At 48.3% G+C, this 22,671-nt stretch overlaps 1 protein-coding gene across 1 annotated transcript in view; it reads right to left on the reverse strand.

The window, feature by feature from the left end:
* LOC110507777 (reticulon-4 receptor-like 1) overlaps positions 1-22,671 on the reverse strand; it is a 226,027-nt gene that overhangs the window by 5,692 nt on the left and 197,664 nt on the right. The gene's annotated exons all lie outside the window — the stretch shown is intronic.

Genomic DNA, 22,671 nt, shown 5'->3' on the forward strand with positions numbered 1-22,671 from the left:
GTGACCTGTTGCTCTCATAGATTTTCTGGCTTCACAGAGTGGCATTGGGCCTTTGAGGAGTTCTGCTTCTATTGAGCCACTCAATACAAGTGTGGACATTACGCTCTTGGCTTGGTATCCACAACTCCAAATCATCTGGTGTCTAAGTTGGTAACAGACTGAGGTCTGTGTTGCTCTTAGAGTCTGTTCAAGATCAGCCCAAACAATAACATGAGTTTCAGTCGGTCGCTGGATCTAGTATCTCAAGAAGTCTGATTGGACCTATATTACAGTATGGGTCCTTTTTGTTCATGTACTGCCTCCTGCACACACTACATTTCACTGTTCAGAGTTTTCCAATCATCTCTGTGAGATAGTATTATGATGAAGCAGTTCATCTCTGTCCATCAGCTTACTACAACTCTACTATACTCACAACCATAATCAGAGAGAGAGAGAGTGTGTGTTGGTGCTATAAATACCCTCTCATTAACCAGGACTTTACTGCAAGGATTAGAAAATACCTGTCAAAAGGTGGGGTGAGGGATAAATGGGCTGCGGAATGCTCACTTAAACTTATGTTAAGTTTCTCAGAGACAGTCAGACTTGCTGATGTTTGGTGACACGCTTCCATAGCCCCATGGTGTGACTTATCCATCAGCTTATCTACAGGGGGAATCAACCAACGGGAGAAAAGCAGGAGTCTATCCCCTCGTAATGAGAATCCCCATTTGACAAGCGGTGGCTGTGTCCCCTTCAATTTATTATTCAAGGCACCATGGCACTCTGATTCACTCCCTCTAATCGATACGTTTCTGTTGCCTTTTAACTCGCTGCTACCTAATCCCAGGGCTGCTACACTGGAATTCAGGAGCAGGGAATTACTATTTTTCAGGACAGGAGACAGCATAGACAAGCATATTTATCTGAATATTCCTCCTCCTCCCCAAACTGTGTCTAAACTGTGACATTCAGCTTCTGACTTCACTGACCTTCAGTGGTAATTGTCAGTGTGTCTGGAGTAGAAGAGAGGAGCGGTGTGCCGTGCATCATCCTACTTGAACAGGGGCAGAAACCTCTCCGCTCCCCAGAGCGGGCCCTGTAATCCTGTTTGTCAACTGACTAACTGTGCATCTTCTCAATCCACCATGCAGACATGCTCCCGAAAACAGGTCCTCTCAAGGTTGAACATTGGGGAACAATAAATAGGCTAAATAACTGTGTGTAAAACGGTTTTACAGTATCAGAGTACACCGCTCGTCACTGTCATCCTTTGTGGAACACAGTGTATTGTAAGAAAGGGGGTCACAGATTTGGAAGAGTCCTTGATAGTCATGTGTTGTGTACAGGTGCATTTGGTGCCATAGTGCCGGAGGGGACTATGCATTTTGGTCAGAGGACACGGCACAGCCACTGCCCTCTCTGCCCTTGCAGCAGAGTGGCATCAGAGTCAGGACACATTTGATGGTTCACTGCATTGGGGCACGAATCCCCTCACTCATACTGTTGGCCTACCAGTAAAGCACTATACTTGTACCTTTCACAAAGCCAAGAGAAATGTCTAGGAGGAAAACAAGATGATTACAAAATGGAACTTGATATTTCAGTCACAAGTACAGAAAAAACGACTTACATTGTTGTGAGAGGAAACTTCCCAATCAAATAGTGGTCTTTGACTTTCACTTTACATGCCACTCTTTTTCTATTTCTCTCTCTCACTCCCCAATTTCCTTTTTCGCTATAATATTTACATGGAGATGTATTGAGCATGACACTTGCTCTTTGACTGAATGAGAGGAGACATGCTGCATTGCTCCTGGGAAATAAATAAGGATATATCAAACAAATACACAGACTCAGAGAGAGTAAATGCATCACCCTGTTTGAGGAATATTTCAATGTATCACAATGCAGCCTATTTAAAAAACAGCTTTACATTCATCATTTTGACATCTTTTCTATTTACCAATGTATACTGTACTTTGGCCTTTTTCCATTATAATGTATACTGATGCATTTTCATGTACATATACATTATTGGCATTGGTCTCCTAACACAAGCAGCACTGTTTATGTCACAGTTTCACCCTGCTCCACTTTGTGTGGACTATACTGCTTTTTGGATGCCATTTATTTAAGAAAAACCATGTTCAAGCTATGAATCATTGAATGGATCAGGTAGAATGGTTTCCTTATCTATTTCATTATCCATTCAATGCCTCTTCCTTTCACCTCTCAGAGCTGCCGTCACAATAAGGCCTGTGATTATATTATACTTTCCCAGGCCTTGTGCTATCTTTATTTCCATTTTGCTTCACGCATGTCATAGAACTAAGTATCAGCATCAGCCATGACACTGGAGCGAGAGAAAGCATGAGAGGGGGACGGGAGAGAGAGGGGGAGATCCTACTTAGATAGGGAAACAATTTGAATCAGTGGCCCAGATGCTAATCAAGTTTCCTACATAAAGATTCCCCCCTCCCGTATCTCCTCTGTCTTCCCCAGCATGTCAGAAGCCAGTAATTGATTCTTTACTCAGATGAATATGTTCCCTTAAATGACTGCTTCTACCATCTTATCAATTCCTTATCAGCGCCTCAGATAGAGAGAAAGGAACAGTGCAGTAGAGGTTCTTAACATTATATCTCCTGTCCTCTCCGTTCACAACCTCCCCTTGGACCAGGATCTGTTCCTGTTTAGCATCCCTCCTCTCCTGTAGCAGAGAGACACGGGAGCTGTTGATGTAGATGCCATGGAGCTGCTTAAAATAACCACTAAGCTTGTCTGTGTCTTTGTCTCTGGTGTGAGAGAAGGGAGGGAATGTGTGAGCTCCACCCTCGATCTACTTTCAGCTCCACTCAGGGCATGGCGGCATGCTGTGGCACAGTGGCATGGCGCGACGGCTGTCTCCTCCGCAGCTGGCACCAGCTAGACTATTGCCACTAGAGACCTGGCGCTTCGCACCTGCCACTTAACCAATCTTATCACCCCGTGAGCCATTGTGGATACACAACATGCAGACACATGTATACACACGCACATGTATGAAGTCACACACAATATGCAGACACATGTATACACACGCACATGCATGAAGTCACACACAACAGGCAGACACACGTATACACACGCACATGCATGCAGTCACACACAACATGCAGACACACGTATACACACGCACATGCATGAAGTCACACACAACATGCAGACACATGTATACACACGCACATGCATGAAGTCACACACAACAGGCAGACACACGTATACACACGCACATGCATGCAGTCACACACAACATGCAGACACACGTATACACACGCACATGCATGCAGTCACACACAACATGCAGACACACGTATACACACGCACATGCATGCAGTCACACACAACAGGCATACAGACAAGGTTTTCTAGGAATGACTAGACAGATCATGTGGATATAGTCAGAGTTGACAGTTGTTTGCAGAGCTATTGACAGACAGATTGATTTAAACAGAGAAGAGTTAAATAAGACGGTGCAGTACAGCCGTCATCAAATAAAAATGCAGGAATGAATGTGTGTCATTATGATAATGGCATTGTTTGCTCACACAATGAGCCATTCAGCCTAAGTTGTATTATATAAATACCTGTGGACACACAAGTGTAGATATGCCAATAATGCCTATTGGAACGCAGCGGAATAAAAGAGGTTCTGAAAGAGAGATAATGCGTTTCTGGGAATGCAGCACCACAGCTATTTCTGGTGACGACTCTCGTCACTCCCTCCCTCTACCCCCCACCAACCCTCACCTATCCTCCCCAACCTCCCAGGGCCCGTCTCTCTCCCCACCCTCCCAGGGCCCGTCTCTCTCCCCACCCTCCCAGGGCCCGTCTCTCTCCCCACCCTCCCAGGGCCCGTCTCTCTCCCCACCCTCCCAGGGCCCGTCTCTCTCCCCACCCTCCCAGGGCCCGTCTCTCTCCCCACTCTCCTAGGACCTGTCTCTCTCCACACCCTCCCAGGGCCCATCTCTCTCCACACCCTCCCAGGGCCCATCTCTCTCCCCACCTTGCCAGGGCCCGTCTATCTCCACACCCTCCCAGGGCGTGTCTCTCTCCCCACCCTCCTAGAGCCTGTCTCTCTCCCCACCCTCCCAGGACCGGTGTGTCTCTCCCTACCCTCCTAAATCTTGTCTCTCTCTCTCCCCACCCTCCCAGGGCCTGTCTCTCTCCCCACCATCCTAGAGCTTGTCTCTCTCTCTCTATCTCCCCACCCTACTAGGACCGGTGTCTCTTCCTACCCTACCCTCCCTACCAACCCACCCAGGCCCGTCTCTCTCCCTGGTTGCTGATGACAGATGCTGTTAATAGCTCGTTACAGGGGAGAATGATTTAACAGCCCGCTATTGGTCCTGACGGTTGACCCTGTGACCCAGCGGTAACCCGGTCCCTTTATTCCTAGCCGTCAACGAAGGGGAAATAGATAAATAAATGAAGAAAATAAAATGGTTCTGGTCCCTAGACAGTGAGAAGTGACTATGTAGAATATCAATGAAACATAGTTCACACTAAATTTGCCCTCATGAATAACAAATCTCTGCTAATAGGAAGGGATCGGTATGCCTGTCTCTCTACCCACCATTACACTGGACAAACTCAATTTCCTGTTTCTCTCCAAGGACCCTTGATAAGCGTCCCCTTCTATTGCCTGACCATAAATAACGCCTTAGCCTGATTTCCTCCCTAAAGGTGTTTACAGTCATGGTCATAGATACACAGCGTGTTGGACCACTAATAATGGCAAAGCAATAAACTAAGCTATTGATTGAACAGGCTCATTCTTAGCTGTAGAGCGTCAGCTGAAAAACATGGAGAGAAAGAAAGTCTCTGTATATAATTAGCACCCTGTGGAGCTCCGTGATGTTCTGCTTTGATAAGACCTTGTGTAGGTTTGTCCTAGTGGTCGTTTCAATAATTGCTGTTATTTTCACCCAGCATCTTAAGCTTGAGGATAGATAAATGTAGTACTTGGAAGTCAGCACATTCATGATGTTAAAGTGATTGGACTAGATAGTGGATAAGAAGGAATGGGAGGCTTCAGTGAATTGACATTCACTGAAGAGAACCTCTTAGTGTCCTCCCTCTCTCATGTCTTAAGGATCAGATTGGGAGTGCATGGTAAAGGAACTGATTGATTGGCGTGGTATGATGTCGTCCAGTGTATGGGCCACGATCAGTGCTCTCATCACATGCAAGCACACTGGCGTCAATTAGGTCCCAGTGATCAGAACGCACAGGATCCCATAAGGATGCCCAGAGTTTTCAATTACTGTCCACCGTGGCTGGCGCTACTACAGAGAACTGGCCTCGCTCCCACTCATCTCTCCTCTCATCATGCACCTATCGAGGGAGAGCCACAGTACTATCATGAATGCATCCCAAATGGCACCCTATTCCTTATGTAGTGCACCCATAGGGCTCTGCTCAAAAGTAGTCCGCTATGTAGTGAAAAGGGTACCATTTGGGATGTCCCCCATGGCATTGAGGAGAGAAGAAGTTTTGGAGGTCCAACCCGGAGGACAGACAGGCCTGGAGGACAGACAGCCCGGAGGACAGACAGCCGGAGGACAGACAGGCCCGGAGGACAGACAGCCCGGAGGACAGACAGGCCCGGAGGACAGACAGGCCCGGAGGACAGACAGGCCGGAGGACAGACAGGCCGGAGGACAGACAGCCCGGAGGACAGACAGCCCGGAGGACAGACAGGCACACTGCTCTCTGCCAAGAACCGTCAGCGCTACACGGATGAGCATGAATGGTTCATTATTGATGTTTGTGTCTGTTAAGTGCTTTTTATATGACAACTGTTTGATACTGGAGCACATTGGTGAAACTATGAGGCTGCTGTGCCAATAAAATGTCATTTTAGAGTCACTATCTGGAGCAAGGAGCGTCAGAGAGGAATGGACAGAAAAAGAGAAAGGGAACGGGAGATAGAGAGAGAGGCAGGGAGGGAAGGATGATAGAGGGATGTATCGTAGACAGCCACACAGGTAGACAGCTACGACAGAGAGAGGTCTCCGTAGCTGAACTGGAGGTACCGGCGACTGGCCTGATGAAGGTCATAATGAGAGCTCTGCGTCTCGATGCACAAACAAAGAGAGAGAGAGAAAACATGAGGGAGCGAAAGAGAGAGAGAGAGAGAAGGGAGAGATGACGACAAAATTGATGGCAGCATTTTTCAAGTTGAGGAAGCAGAGGCTCTAAAAACATAAACAAGCCAGTCGCCATATGGAGCATGTAGGGAATGAAGGGGAGGATTTGTGCGAGACGGTGTAGATGAATAAAGCAGAGGCCGTTATTAAGACGGAATTTAAAGGTGCAGTGAGGCAGAAACAGGCGAGCATTCTGAGCCAACCACAGCTGTTCATACTTGAAATTTAATTAACACAAGAATGGATGTCTTGTAGATGCTAATTCTATTTTCATATTATATTCACAGCCCCATTGTCCGTGGTATAGGTTTTAGCTCCACACCTAGCTTCACACTGCCTACCAGGTAATGTAGTGTGTGAGAGGGCAGTTGCAAAATTCAACTTGCCCAATGCTCTAAGGATGAAGCAAGGCTACCAACTACATTCATTTATCATGACATTATGAAGCTAAATGATTTAAACAAATTGCGTTCCCTGTGGCGGTATCGCACTGCAACCGGCCAATCTAAACTAATGGCTTGGCCCAACCCATATAAATCATCTACCGTGTAGATATACAGTACCAGTCAAACGTTTGACACTATTGTCTACATAGTAGAATAATAGCGAAGACATCAAAACTATAAAATAACACATGTGGAATCATGTAGTAACTAAAAAAGTGTTAAACAAATCAAAATATATATCATATTTTAGATTCTTCAAAGTATAACGTCTGCTTCCAACTCCAACTCACACTCTCAAACACATAGATCCCCGGAACGCATATCACTCTCCAGATCCCAATCATTTGAATTCATTATCACACACTATTCAGTTCAGTTCTTTGCACCCCATCACTGTGAGGTATTGTTAGTTTTGTGACACACGTTTTCCGGTGAGTTACTCCTCCAGTGTATGATAGTTTTTGCCTGCCTCACTAAAGACGCCTTTTGCGTATTCCCTGCCTGTACTTTAGCCTGTCAGATTTCCTGTTATCTACCTATTGCCTGATCTCCTAGACAACGTTACTAGCCGTTTCCCTGCCTGTACTGTTGCCCTTTAGGACCCCCCTGTGTATGACCTTCTGCCTGCCCCTGGACCCAGCTACCTGCCTCCTCCTGTGTATGACCTTCTGCCTGCCCCTGGACCCAGCTACTGGCCTCCTCCTGTGTATGACCTTCTGCCTGCCCCTGGACCCAGCTACCGGCCTCCTCCTGTGTATGACCTTCTGCCTGCCCCTGGACCCAGCTACCTGCCTCCTCCTGTGTATGACCTTCTGCCTGCCCCTGGACCCAGCTACCGGCCTCCTCCTGTGTATGACCTTCTGCCTGCCCCTGGACCCAGCTACTGGCCTCCTCCTGTGTATGACCTTCTGCCTGCCCCTGGACCCAGCTACCGGCCTCCTCCTGTGTATGACCTTCTGCCTGCCCCTGGACCCAGCTACTGGCCTCCTCCTGTGTATGACCTTCTGCCTGCCCCTGGACCCAGCTACCTGCCTCCTCCTGTGTATGACCTTCTGCCTGCCCCTGGACCCAGCTACCGGCCTCCTCCTGTGTATGACCTTCTGCCTGCCCCTGGACCCAGCTACTGGCCTCCTCCTGTGTATGACCTTCTGCCTGCCCCTGGACCCAGCTACCTGCCTCCTCCTGTGTATGACCTTCTGCCTGCCCCTGGACCCAGCTACCGGCCTCCTCCTGTGTATGACCTTCTGCCTGCCCCTGGACCCAGCTACTGGCCTCCTCCTGTGTATGACCTTCTGCCTGCCCCTGGACCCAGCTACCTGCCTCCTCCTGTGTATGACCTTCTGCCTGCCCCTGGACCCAGCTACCGGCCTCCTCCTGTGTATGACCTTCTGCCTGCCCCTGGACCCAGCTACTGGCCTCCTCCTGTGTATGACCTTCTGCCTGCCCCTGGACCCAGCTACCTGCCTCCTCCTGTGTATGACCTTCTGCCTGCCCCTGGACCCAGCTACCGGCCTCCTCCTGTGTATGACCTTCTGCCTGCCCCTGGACCCAGCTACCGGCCTCCTCCTGTGTATGACCTTCTGCCTGCCCCTGGACCCAGCTACCGGCCTCCTCCTGTGTATGACCTTCTGCCTGCCCCTGGACCCAGCTACCGGCCTCCTCCTGTGTATGACCTTCTGCCTGCCCCTGGACCTAGCTACCGGCCTCCTCCTGTGTATGACCTTCTGCCTGCCCCTGGACCCAGCTACCGGCCTCCTCCTGTGTATGACCTTCTGCCTGCCCCTGGACCCAGCTACCGGCCTCCTCCTGTGTATGACCTTCTGCCTGCCCCTGGACCTAGCTACCGGCCTCCTCCTGTGTATGACCTTCTGCCTGCCCCTGGACCCAGCTACCGGCCTCCTCCTGTGTATGACCTTCTGCCTGCCCCTGGACCCAGCTACCGGCCTCCTCCTGTGTATGACCTTCTGCCTGCCCCTGGACCTAGCTACCGGCCTCCTCCTGTGTATGACCTTCTGCCTGCCCCTGGACCCAGCTACCGGCCTCCTCCTGTGGTCCTTTACAAATAAACACCTGCTGCGCTTGAAACCAGCTCTCTGTCTCCCATCGTGTACATTACACAAAGTAGCCACCCTTGATGAAAGCTTTGCACACTCTTGACATTCTCTCAACCAGCTTCATGAGGAATGTTTTTCCAACAGTCTTGAAGGAGTTCCCACATATGCTGAGCACTTGTTGGATGCTTTTCCGTCACTCCCACCCCAAACCATATCAATTGGGTTGAGGTCAGGTGATTGTGGAGGCCAGGTCATCTGATGCAGCACTCAATCACTCTCCTTCTTGGTCAAATAGCCCTTACATATCCTGGAGGTATGTAAATGACAGTTGCTGCAGAATGCTGTGGTAGCCATGCTGGTTAAGTGTGCCTTGATTTCTAAATACATCACAATGTCACCAGCAAAGCACCATCACACCTCCTCCTCCATGGTTCACGGTGGGAATCACACATGCGGAGATCATCCGTTCAGCTACTCTGCGTCTCACAAAGACACAGCGGTTGGGATCAAAAATCTAAAGTTTTGACTCCTCAGACCAAATGACAGATTTCCACCGGTCTAATGTCCATTGCTCGTGTTTCTTGGCCAAAGCAAGTCTCTTCTTCTTATTGGTGTCCTTTAGTAGTGGTTTCTATGCAGCAATTCGACCATGAAGGCCTGATTCACACAGTCTCCTCTGAACAGTTGATGTTGAGATGTGTCTGTTACTTGAACTTTGTGAAGCATTTATTTGGGCTGCAAACTGAGGCTGGTAACTCTAATGAGCTTATCCTCTGCAGCAGAGGTAACTCTGGGTCTTCCATTCCAGTGGCGGTCCTCATGAGAGACAGTTTCATCATAGCTCTTGATGGTTTTTGCGACTGCACTTGACAAAACGGTCAAAGTTATTGAAATGTTTCAGATTGACTGACCTCCATGTTGTAAAGTAATGATTGACTGTCGTTTCTCTTTGCTTATTTGAGCTGTTCTTGCCATAATATGTCTTTGGTCTTTTACCAAATAGACCAGGACTCCTGGCTTCTCTGATAGATCCTACTGGCTTTACATTTATAGGGAGGGGAGAGTGTTAAACTGGTGCAGTGCAACACAGCTGTAACATTGGTGTTTCTGTTCTTCTTTCACATCTTCTGTATTCCACCCATACCTTGTCACAACACAACTGATTGGCTCAAACGCATTAAGATGGAAAGAAATTCCACAAATTAACTTTTAACAAGGCACACCTGTTAATTGAAATGCATTCCAGGTGACTACCTCATGAAGCTGGTTGAGAGAATGCCAAGAGTGTGCAAAGCTGTCATCAAGGCAAAGGAGGGCTACTTTGAAGAATCTAAAATATATTTTGATTTGATTAACACTTTTCTGGGGTTACTACATGATTCCATGTGTTATTTCATAGTTTTGATGTCTTCACTATTATTCTACAAGGTAGAAAATATTAAAAATAAAGAAAAAAACGTTAGAATGAGTAGGTGTGTCTAAATGTTTGACTGCTACTGTATGTAGTTCATGCATTTCCTGCAAAGTGATACAGGGAATATGTAATTTAATTCCCATATTGCGTCCCTCCACTAGTGAGCACTGTGAACACTGATAATTGTGTTTCAGTGTTGGGAGTGGGTTGATGGCATAGCAGTAGCTTGGTCTCTGTAGAGAGTCACATGGTTGGGTCTCGTGTGGCTCAGTTGGTAGAGCATGGCATTTGCAACGCCAGGGAGGACCAGTACCAACAAATATGAAAACGTGTAGACCCACTACTGTAAGTTGCTCTGGATAAGAGTGTCTGCTAAATGACTATAATGAATGTAGAATGTAGAAATAGGTCACCAGACAAATTGCCAAGATTGGAGGTTCCAATATGTTCTATTCATTATTTTTCTATGGTGGTGGAACAGGCCAGGGAGACGGTCTCCTGCTGGTGGCTTTTCCATTCCTCTAGTTCAGCGTTTCCCAAACTCGGTCCTGGGGGGGCACATTTTTGCTTTTTCCCTAGCACTACACAGCTGATTCAAATAATCAAAGCTTGATGATGAGTTCATTATTTTAATCAGCTGTGTAGTGCTAGGGAAAAACCTAAATGTGCCCCAGGACTGAGTTTGGGAGACACTGCTCTAGTCCATTTCATTGCTCCTCATGTCTGTACTGTCATTCAGCCCACCCCTTGAATAACAGCAGCACAGACTGGTTTCAGACCCAGACAGATATGGATTCAGGACTCTGCACTTGCACCATCATTATAACTAGGGCTTGGGAGTTGTTTTCTGACCATGTGACCTGACCAGGAAATAGACTGGGCCCTGGTTATAATATGTGGAAACAGGGTTGTTGACCATTCACCACTGTAGCTTTAAGCTTGTTTCCGGCCCATAGACCAGTCAGCTTGAATACAAAGCATAATGTGACTGGCCTGTGAGCAATTTACTCTATGAATAAACAATGTCTCCACTAACATGAATATGTTACATACCACACACATTAATGCCCAGCCTGGATCCCTGATTGGTTAGTGAGTTGTTACTTGGTTACAGAGGGGTAAAAAGAGCAATTTGTGTTAGCGAGTGTTCCGTGAACCATTACGCAACCTTTACACAATCACTTCCAACCAGCATGGTGTGACTTCTACAGGTTCTACCATCCTCCACCTACACACAACACCTAAATCATATGTTTCCCAGAGTCACATAGTGAGTTGGGAGAGTTCTCCGTTGCTAAGTGATATTTGATGCTTCCGTGATGGGCTGTTTATTTCTGATCGTTTTCTAAACCTATGAAGGTGTCCTGTGAAAGCAGATATACAGTTTGTTGACACCACAACACAGTACAGACTTGGAGACACATTATCCCCAATCAAATCACTTTGTATTGGTGAAATGCACATATTTAGCAGATGTTATTGCAGGTGTAGTGAAATGCTTGTGTTCCTAGCTCCAATAGTGTAGTAATATGTAACAATATGCAACAATACAGACAGATGCAAATCAATAAAAACATCTGTTAAATTCGCTGCTCTGTTTTGCTTGTTTTACAGCGGGTCATTTCATAGGGAATGGTCGGAGGCACTCTCATATCGTTACGTCACCTAAATGTTTTGAATAAAGGGGTTAAAATGGCAACCGTTGTAAAACCTGGCCCAACTCTCACTATGGCTGGTGCTTCCTATTAATTATCCCAATCTCTTGTGTCTCTCTAGTCAATTAAATCCAGTCCATTTATTTTTGTTATGTGGAGATGAACGTCCTTGACTAACACTGGACATCCTGGTCTCTCCTCTATATGAATGAACATCCTTGACTAACACTGGACATCCTGGTCTCTCCTCTATCTGAATGAACGTCCTTGACTAACACTGGACATCCTGGTCTCTCCTCTATCTGAATGAACGTCCTTGACTAACACTGGACATCCTGGTCTCTCCTCTATCTGAATGAACGTCCTTGACTAACACTGGACATCCTGGTCTCTCCTCTATATGAATGAACGTCCTTGACTAACACTGGACATCCTGGTCTCTCCTCTATATGAATGAACGTCCTTGACTAACACTGGACATCCTGGTCTCTCCTCTATCTGAATGAACGTCCTTGACTAACACTGGACATCCTGGTCTCTCCTCTATATGAATGAACGTCCTTGACTAACACTGGACATCCTGGTCTCTCCTCTATCTGAATGAACGTCCTTGACTAACACTGGACATCCTGGTCTCTCCTCTATCTGAATGAACGTCCTTGACTAACACTGGACATCCTGGTCTCTCCTCTATATGAATGAACGTCCTTGACTAACACTGGACATCCTGGTCTCTCCTCTATCTGAATGAACATCCTTGACTAACACTGGACATCCTGGTCTCTCCTCTATCTGAATGAACGTCCTTGACTAACACTGGACATCCTGGTCTCTCCTCTATCTGAATGAACGTCCTTGACTAACACTGGACATCCTGGTCTCTCCTCTATCTGAATGAACGTCCTTGACTAACACTGGACATCCTGGTCTCTCCTCTATATGAATGAACGTCCTTGACTAACACTGGACATCCTGATCTCTCCTCTATATGAATGAACGTCCTTGACTAACACTGGACATCCTGGTCTCTCCTCTATATGAATGAACGTCCTTGACTAACACTGGACATCCTGGTCTCTCCTCTATCTGAATGAACGTCCTTGACTAACACTGGACATCCTGGTCTCTCCTCTATCTGAATGAACGTCCTTGACTAACACTGGACATCCTGGTCTCTCCTCTATCTGAATGAACGTCCTTGACTAACACTGGAAATCCTGGTCTCTCCTCTATCTGAATGAACGTCCTTGACTAACACTGGACATCCTGGTCTCTCCTCTATATGAATGAACGTCCTTGACTAACACTGGACATCCTGGTCTCTCCTCTATATGAATGAACGTCCTTGACTAACACTGGACATCCTGGTCTCTCCTCTATCTGAATGAACGTCCTTGACTAACACTGGACATCCTGGTCTCTCCTCTATCTGAATGAACGTCCTTGACTAACACTGGACATCCTGGTCTCTCCTCTATATGAATGAACGTCCTTGACTAACACTGGACATCCTGGTCTCTCCTCTATCTGAATGAACGTCCTTGACTAACACTGGACATCCTGGTCTCTCCTCTATATGAATGAACGTCCTTGACTAACACTGGACATCCTGGTCTCTCCTCTATATGAATGAACGGTCAGTAAAAGCTTTTTAGATTAATGATTTTGAACTTGATGTGTGCGTTTCTCACCACCAATCAGGTCAAGGGACTCAAGTCACACATCCTTGAGCTGAAGGAGATCATTTTCCAGCTCGCTTCAGTCCTTCCTACCCATGTCATCCCTTCCTACCCATGTCATCCCTACCTACCCATGTCATCCCTACCTACCCATGTCATCCCTACCTACCCATGTCATCCCTTCCTACCCATGTCATCCCTACCTACCCATGTCATCCCTACCTACCCATGTCATCCCTACCTACCCATGTCATCCCTACCTACCCATATCATCCCTACCTACCCATGCCATCCTCACCTAGCCATGTCATCCCTACCTACCCATGTCATCCCTACCTACCCATGTCATCCCTACCTACCCATGCCATCCTCACCTACCCATGTCATCCCTACCTACCCATGTCATCCCTACCTAGCCATGTCATCCCTACCTAGCCATGTCATCCCTACCTAGCCATGTCATCCCTACCTACCCATGTCATCCCTACCTACCCATGTCATCCCTACCTAGCCATGTCATCCCTACCTACCCATGTCATCCCTACCTACCCATGCCATCCTCACCTACCCATGTCATCCCTACCTACCCATGTCATCCCTACCTAGCCATGTCATCCCTACCTAGCCATGTCATCCCTACCTACCCATGTCATCCCTACCTAGCCATGTCACCCCTACCTAGCCATGTCATCCCTACCTAGCCATGTCATCCCTACCTACCCATGTCATCCCTACCTACACATGTCATCCCTACCTAGCCATGTCATCCCTACCTACCCATGTCATCCCTACCTACCCATGTCATCCCTACCTAGCCATGTCATCCCTACCTAGCCATGTCATCCCTACCTATCCATGTCATCCCTACCTAGCCATGTCATCCCTACCTACCCATGTCATCCCTACCTACCCATGCCATCCTCACCTACCCATGTCATCCCTACCTACCCATGTCATCCCTACCTAGCCATGCCATCCTCACCTACCCATGTCATCCCTACCTACCCATGTCATCCCTACCTAGTCATGTCATCCCTACCTAGCCATGTCATCCCTACCTAGCCATGTCATCCCTACCTACCCATGTCATCCCTACCTACCCATGTCATCCCTACCTACCCATGTCATCCCTACCTAGCCATGTCATCCCTACCTACCCATGTCATCCCTACCTACCCATGTCATCCCTACCTAGCCATGTCATCCCTACCTACCCATGTCATCCCTACCTAGCCATGTCATCCCTACCTACCCATGTCACACCTACCTAGCCATGTCATCCCTACCTTGCCATGTCATCCCTACCTACCCATGTCATCCCTATCTAGCCATGTCATCCCTACCTACCCATGTCATCCCAGCCTACCCATGTCATCCTTGCCACACATGATTCCCTTCCCTTAATAAAGAACCTGGCTGCTTGCTGCTTTAATAGATGCATGCTTACAGCAGCTGCCTTGCATTTAAACCATTTATGTGCCCTAGATTTTACAGATCAATTATTCAGTGCAGGTGAGTTTGGTTCTCTGCGCATTAAATGTTTTTAAAGACACACACAATCGTATGCGCACACACACGCACACGCACACCCACCCACACACACACAGTGTATACTGCACAACCCCCACACACACAGATTTAACAGAACTCTCTAAAGGAGCTAGCAGAAATCTGAGGGGTAAACATCAGTCCATTGTTCCTCATTAGGAGAAGAGAGTGTGTTGAATAAGAGGGGCAGAGCCATTACTGGTTGGGGAGTGATCTGAGCTGACATAAAACCTAGAGGGAGGTGTCCCTGCAGCTATAAGACCTACCAGAACAACATGCACACATACATAAAATACACACACATGGTTGTCATTTAGCAGACACTATTATCTCCCCAAACACACACACACATCTGCACAGACGTACACTCCCGCCCCAACAATCAGAGCGCACATAACTAAGGTAATATATGGTCAATATACTGTATTGTTGTGACATTGTTAGCTATTAATTGATAGATACTACTGCACTGTTGGAGCTAGAAACACAAGCATTTTGCTACACCCGCAATAGCATCTGCTAAACACGTGTATGTGACCAATACCAATTAATTTGAGCTTGGAGAGAGCCTTCTCCACTAAATCCCCTTGGCAAAAATAAAATAGTTTTATGCATAGACATGAATATAGTTGTTTGCATACACTAATGCAGTTACCTGCAACAAATATCATAGTGAGTAGTCTGTCTGTACGGTAAATAATGTACATACATAGCTAGATTTGTGCTGGTGTGCAGGCAAACGTCTGTGTGAATATGGGAGGATACGGAGTACAGTGAAGAGAAGACATGAGGGAGAGAGGGTAGAAGGAGGGGGCAGGGAGGGGGAGACAGGGAGAGAGAGAGGGGTAGGGAGGGGAGAGAGAGGGAGAGAATGTAGAAGGAGGGGGTATGGAGGGGAGAGAGAGGGGGAGACAGGGAGAGAGAGAGGGGTAGGGAGGGGAGAGAAAGGGGGAGACAGGGAGAGAGAGAGGGGTAGGGAGGGGAGAGAGATGGGGAGACAGGGAGAGAGAGCGGGGTAGGGAGAGAGAGAGGTGTAGAGAGGGGGAGACAGGGAGAGAGAGAGGGGTAGGGAGAGAGAGAGGTGTAGAGAGGGGGAGACAGGGAGCGAGAGAGGGGTAGGGAGGGGAAAGGTCTTAAGAGAGTAATCTTTTCATTAGCTGCACTTTTTCAGACCCTGAGAGCTTCACCATTGATCCTGTTGTAATGTCAATGAATTAATTGTACAGGGCCTCAACACGGCTTATCACCACCAAGGCCGCTGTGCTGACACTCTCTCAACACACACAAACACACACACATGCACACACACACACTCTCACTGCACTACTCCACTTCTGCTGGAATGGGAGAAAATAATTCAACCACTTTCCTATGCCTTGCACCATTGTGCCTCTACTCCACACCCCATCAATCCTTTTCTCTGTATGCATCTTCCATCTTCCTATTGATTTTCACTTTTTTTTGCTTGCCTGCTTTGTTTTCGTTCAATCGGACTTGGGTCTCATATTGCTTTGACTCTCAAATGACGAGTGATGATCTTCTCATTCTCCCTGTTCTCCTCAGCACATTAGAGTGTCTCTCCTTCAGTGTCTGTTCTCCTCTGCACATTAGAGTGTATGTCCTTCAGTGTCTGTTCTCCTCTGCACATTAGAGTGTATGTCCTTCAGTGTCTGTTCTCCTCAGCACATTAGAGTGTCTCTCCTTCCGTGTCTGTTCTCCTCAGCACATTAGAGTGTCTCTCCTTCAGTGGCTGTTCTCCTCAGCACATTAGAGTGTATGTCCTTTAGTGTCTGTTCTCCTCAGCACATTAGAGTGTCTCTCCTTCAGTGTCTGTTCTCCTCAGCACATTAGAGTGTCTCTCCTTCAGTGTCTGTTCTCCTCAGCACATTAGAGTGTATGTCCTTTAGTGTCTGTTCTCCTCAGCACATTAGATGGTCTCTCCTTCAGTAGCTGTTCTCCTCAGCACATTAGAGTGTATGTCCTTCAGTGGCTGTTCTCCTCAGCACATTAGATTGTATGTCCTTCAGTGTCTGTTCTTCTCTCTCTCTCCTCTCTCTGCTCAGCCTCCATTTTAACCCATCATCTCCCCCCTGCCTTTTGTGGGTGGGTATTGAGTGTCTACACACGCTCTTCTGGGACTACCCCCCTGACGGCCGTTCCTACCAGTTCAGTTTTTAACACAAATATTTAGCACTCATCTTCACTCCAAACCTGCTCTGGGGAGAATTGTCAACATTCAAAATGTTGATCGTGTCTTTCTTTCCCTCTTTCTTTCTCTCATTCATAGAACCCTTCCCTTCTCTCCCTCCCTCCCCTCAGGTGTCACTTCCACCTCGCTGTTCACTATGTTTTTGTTTTTCAGTTCCGCAACACATGAGGCTTCTCTGGACAAAACACAGTCCCTGCCTAGTGGTGATTAAAGAGGGCCCAGTCTGGCCGTTTGAGATAGTACAGCAGCTTATGGGATTCACTGGGAGAAACACTACATCACTACACTCACATCAAAGTCCTCCCCATCATCAAGCCTTCAAAACGCTTCATCCAATAATGAGCAAGACAGTTTTTATCCATAAAGAGGGATCTGAGGATCATGACAAATCACTCGCCAATCTTTTCCTTAGACATGCTTCTGAACGTTTCATCATTGCACCATTGAGAAGGGTGTCTTTGCTTCAGCTAACTGCCATTTGAAGTTTTCTATTTTGCCTCCCTCCTCTCCCTTCGTAAACCTGAGCCCTCTCAAGGTGGTTGGACAGCGAGGAGAACCACTCGGCTCCTCCTCCTCCAGTTCTCCATCTCTCCTCCTAGTTGCCTTGTTTAGCATGCATCTCCTCTTAATTTGTGAGTGCTCCCTATCCTCTGTCTCCTTATAATGCTTGGGTTCTTAACTGACTTGCTTAGTTAAATAAAATGTAAAAATGCTGTGGCCCTTCTCGGTCCAGACGCTCTGGGGATATGTGGTTATGTTTTCCACAGTGATGGTGAGGGATTAATGTCTCTGATTGTAATGACTTAGTCCCTTGAACTGTCTGACACCAAGGCATGAGACACCCTGAAAACCCGCCCCCAACCATGCACTGATATAGGTGAGCCCTCGTTAAGAAAGAGCAGGCTATTCTGTTCATGAGGGAAGATGATGATGTCAAATTCCCCCGTGTCACTCTGCTCGTCTCCTTCAAGACGGATAACGAGAAGGAGAGCCAAGGACAGAGTGGCGGAGAGAGAGAGAGAGACGGGTTTGTCTATACTAGAAAGTGTGAGCAAAATTTCAGAGAGAGAAAAATGAGTGGAAACGGGGAATGTGAAAGCACCCACAGAGAGCAGAGAGACTGAGGGGAAGAAGCTGAAGATAATGACCTGCATTTTCTGTGTGTGTCATGCAGGACTCTTTCACACAAGACTGACTTAGACTCGTAAAGCGCTTTGCATATCTCCCCATTGGGGTTATTATCTTCATACCTCTGTGCTCTTCAACCACCAACCATCCCCTGCCCCCTCTCCTCTCCATCCCTCCCTCCCCCTCTCCTCTCCATCCCTCTGCCCCCTCTCCTCTCCATCCCTCTGCCCCCTCTCCTCTCCATCCCTCACTCCCCCTCTCCTCTCCTCTCCATCCCTCGCTCCCCCTCTCCTCTCCATCCCTCTGCCCCCTCTCCTCTCCATCCCTCTCCTCTCCATCTCTCTGCCCCCTCTCCTCTCCATCCCTCTGCCCCCTCTCCTCTCCACCCCTCCCTCTCTCCTCTCCATCCCTCCCTCTCTCCTCTCATCCATCCATCCCTCCCCCTCTCCTCTCCATCCCTCTCTCTCTCCTCTCCATCCCTCCCTCTCTCCACTCCATCCCTCCCCTCTCCTCTCCATCACTCCCTCCCCCTCTCCTCTCCTCTCCATCCCTCCCCCTCTCCTCTCCATCCCTCTGCCCCCTCTCGTCTCCATCCCTCTGCCCCCTCTCCTCTCCATCCCTCTGCCCCCTCTCCTCTCCATCCCTCCCTCCCTCTCTCTCTCCTCTCCATCCCTCCCTCTCTCCTCTCCATCCCTCTGCCCCCTCTCCTCTCCATCCCTCTGCCCTCTCTCCTCTCCATCCCTCTGCCCCCTCTCCTCTCCACCCCTCCCTCTCTCCTCTCCATCCCTTCCCCTCTCCTCTCCATCCCTCTGCCCCTCTCCTCTCCACCCCTCCCTCTCTCCTCTCCATCCCTCCCCCTCTCCTCTCCATCCCTCTGCCCCTCTCCTCTCCATCCCTCTGCCCCCTCTCCTCTCCATCCCTCTGCCCTCTCTCCTCTCCATCCCTCTGCCCCCTCTCCTCTCCACCCCTCCCTCTCTCCTCTCCATCCCACCCCCTCTCCTCTCCATCCCTCTGCCCCTCTCCTCTCCATCCCTCTGCCCCCTCTCCTCTCCATCCCTCACTCCCCCTCTCCTCTCCATCCCTCCCTCCCCCACTCCTCTCCATCCCTCCCTCTCTCCTCTCCATCCATCCCTCCCCCTCTCCTCTCCATCCCTCCCCCTCTCCTCTCCATCCTTCCCCCTCTCCTCTCATCCCTCCCCCTCTCCTCTCATCCCTCCCTCTCTCCTCTCCATCCCTCCTTCTCTCCTCTCCATCCCTCCCTCTCTCCTCTCCATCCCTCCCTCTCTCCTCTCTAACCCTGCTTCCCTCTCTCCTCTCCACCCATCCCTCTCTCCTCTCCATCCCTCCCTCTCTCCTCTCTAACCCTCCTTCTCCATCTCCTCTCCACCCCTGCCCTCGCTCTAGGCAGAGCTCCCATGGGGGACAGGCTGAGCAGCCTCAGCCCTGTTTCACCTCAGAGACCCTTGGGAACAGAGACAGCAAAGCCCAAACTCAAACATGGCAGGATTCTGAAATTATTCTTTTCTGATGGGCTTTTGTGCACTTGGCTCGGTGCTGGAGTTGAGGGCACACCCCTCCACTCTCACTGGAACTAAAGCAGCAGCTGGGACTATAGGATGAGAGGAGAGCGAGATGAGTAGAGTGAATTTTCCTCTGGAGAGAGACATGCTGTGCAGAATAGGAGATGAAGATCACTTGTTAATACCAGAGTGTGTCACCAAATGTTCTGCCATTAGCTTATGTAACACGTCTAGTCAACAAAGGGGCAGAACATGGAGGAGTGTTTCTCTATACTTCCAATGGTAATGTCCACAGCACACTACTCTACATTATAGCAGACCCTCTTATTCAGCGAGACATACAGGAGCAATTAGGGACAGATTATTCAACTAATCAGCTCAGGATGCAAACCAGCAACCTTTCGGTTACTGGCCCAATGCTCTTAACCACTGGGCTACCTGCCACACCTACATGACGCTTAGTATGGAATAATACCAGGGCAGTTCTATTATAGGAATAGGGAAATACAATTGAGGTTTGCCTGAAGTGATAAGAGAAATGGGATTAATGTAGAAGCTAGACTTGGGAGTGTAGAGAAAGAGAGGGAAGTAGTATATAGTACAGCTAATTAGAAGTGGAACAGGATGTACATCCAATGGTATGATAATCAAATAAATCAATCAAATGTCACCATTTTCAGTATATTACAATATTGGCTTGTGCTTTTTTGTATAAAGATGGAGATATTCTCAGTTCCTAACTAGAGAGCCAGGAGGTTTGAAGCTCGGGGAAGGATAATGTTCTGACTGATACGGTATGTGCACCTCGCTGCGTTTCTATGATTTCCCATGTTTCCCATTCATTTTTCCACATACAGTATGCATGCCCTGTGACATGGCCTTGCAATCCTTACCATACCACTGTATAGCCTTTGTTTAAGGATATTACTATTTCACAATCTTATCTGACGTTTATCGGTACATCGTTCCACCTTTACGAGCTTACGTGATGATATAATAGATCATTTCCATCATTCACAATCCTATAACCTTCTTCCATAGTGAACAAGGGCCATTAACATTCACACATGCTAGCCTGCAGGCAGCCACGCACACACATGCATACCCCTACTTTATACATGTATAAAAATAAAAAATAAACTCATTTAGGTTCCAGACTTCAAATCAATGTTTTCATTGGCTCATTAGGTAAGGCAATGATTGTGAAGGTCGGCTTGTTTGTTGATTACTGAGACTGGCATAGATTTTTGTGAGTGAGCGAGCGAGTAGTAGTGAGCGAGAGTGAGTGAGTGAGTGAGTGAGTGAGTGAGTGAGTGAGTGAGTGAGTGAGTGAGTGAGTGAGTGAGTGAGTGAGTGAAAGAGAGAGAGAATCCTGTTGTTCAGTACTTAGCCTGAGGCTGCCAAGTCTCTCCTTCCCGCAGTGACAGACAGGCACGGTGTTTGAAAGTGTAATTCTAAGGAGAGATAATGCACTGCACCCTGTACTTAGAGCCAAGGAGAAAATGTACCTTTTTTTCTCTCAGAGACTAATAACACTGGAGGAGTCAGAGAAATTACCATAGTGGTACAAATGTGCATCAAATGCTTTTCACTGGAGATGAAGAATGGCCTGTTAAGTGTAGCAGATTTGCAGGAGTGACAAAACAGGAATTGTAAGCTTATTATTCCTACAGAAATAACTGGTGTGGGGCAGTGGTGTGTCAGAGAAGTGTGATTGGTTGATGTGTTGAGCGATGGAACAACAGATATGATGGTCCACCTAGCCCAAGGAGATGGGGAATGATGGCTATGAGACGACTAAAGGTATGTTCCAAATGGCACCCTATTCCCTATATAGTGCACTACTTTTGCCCAAGGTCCCTACAGACATAGAGGATAGTAAGGTGCCATTTGGGACCCACCTTAAGACTGATGAGAACATTCATTCTGAGTACTTTGAAAAGTAACGGGAACTCTCTGGCCCCACAGCAACATTGCTTGTTCTGTATGCTCTGTCACAGATCATATAGTTTGGATTCACTAGGGCGCTTTGACGAGCAGAAATCAATCCCTCATTATCTGATTTCAGATATCTTCAGTCCATCAACACGTCTATAAACCTGTTGCATTATCACTGAAATATGCTCTCTGCTTGTAAGATATGCTGGTGATAATACAACCTTTTCTGTTGCAGTCAAATATGTTGTAAATAAGCTCCACGTTAGTGATCTGAATACATCCCAGCCAGACGTGATCCCAGCCAGACGTGATCCCAGCCAGACGTGATCCCAGCCAGGCGTGATCCCAGCCAGACGTGATCCCAGCCAGACGTGATCCCAGCCAGGCGTGATCCCAGCCAGACGTGATCCCAGCCAGACGTGATCCCAGCCAGGCGTGATCCCAGCCAGACGTGATCCCAGCCAGGCGTGATCCCAGCCAGGCGTGATCCCAGCCAGGCGTGATCCCAGCCAGGCGTGATCCCAGCCAGACGTGATCCCAGCCAGGCGTGATCCCAGCCAGGCGTGATCCCAGCCAGACGTGATCCCAGCCAGACGTGATCCCAGCCAGACGTGATCCCAGCCAGGCGTGATCCCAGCCAGACGTGATCCCAGCCAGACGTGATCCCAGCCAGGCGTGATCCCAGCCAGACGTGATCCCAGCCAGACGTGATCCCAGCCAGACGTGATCCCAGCCAGGCGTGATCCCAGCCAGGCGTGATCCCAGCCAGACGTGATCCCAACCAGACGTGATCCCAGCCAGGCGTGATCCCAGCCAGGCGTGATCCCAGCCAGACGTGATCCCAGCCAGACGTGATCCCAGCCAGACGTTATTCCAGCCAAGCGTGATCCCAGCCAGGCGTGATCCC

This window comes from Oncorhynchus mykiss, chromosome 27, assembly GCF_013265735.2.
Source record: "Oncorhynchus mykiss isolate Arlee chromosome 27, USDA_OmykA_1.1, whole genome shotgun sequence".
Classification (NCBI taxonomy): Eukaryota; Metazoa; Chordata; class Actinopteri; order Salmoniformes; family Salmonidae; genus Oncorhynchus; species Oncorhynchus mykiss.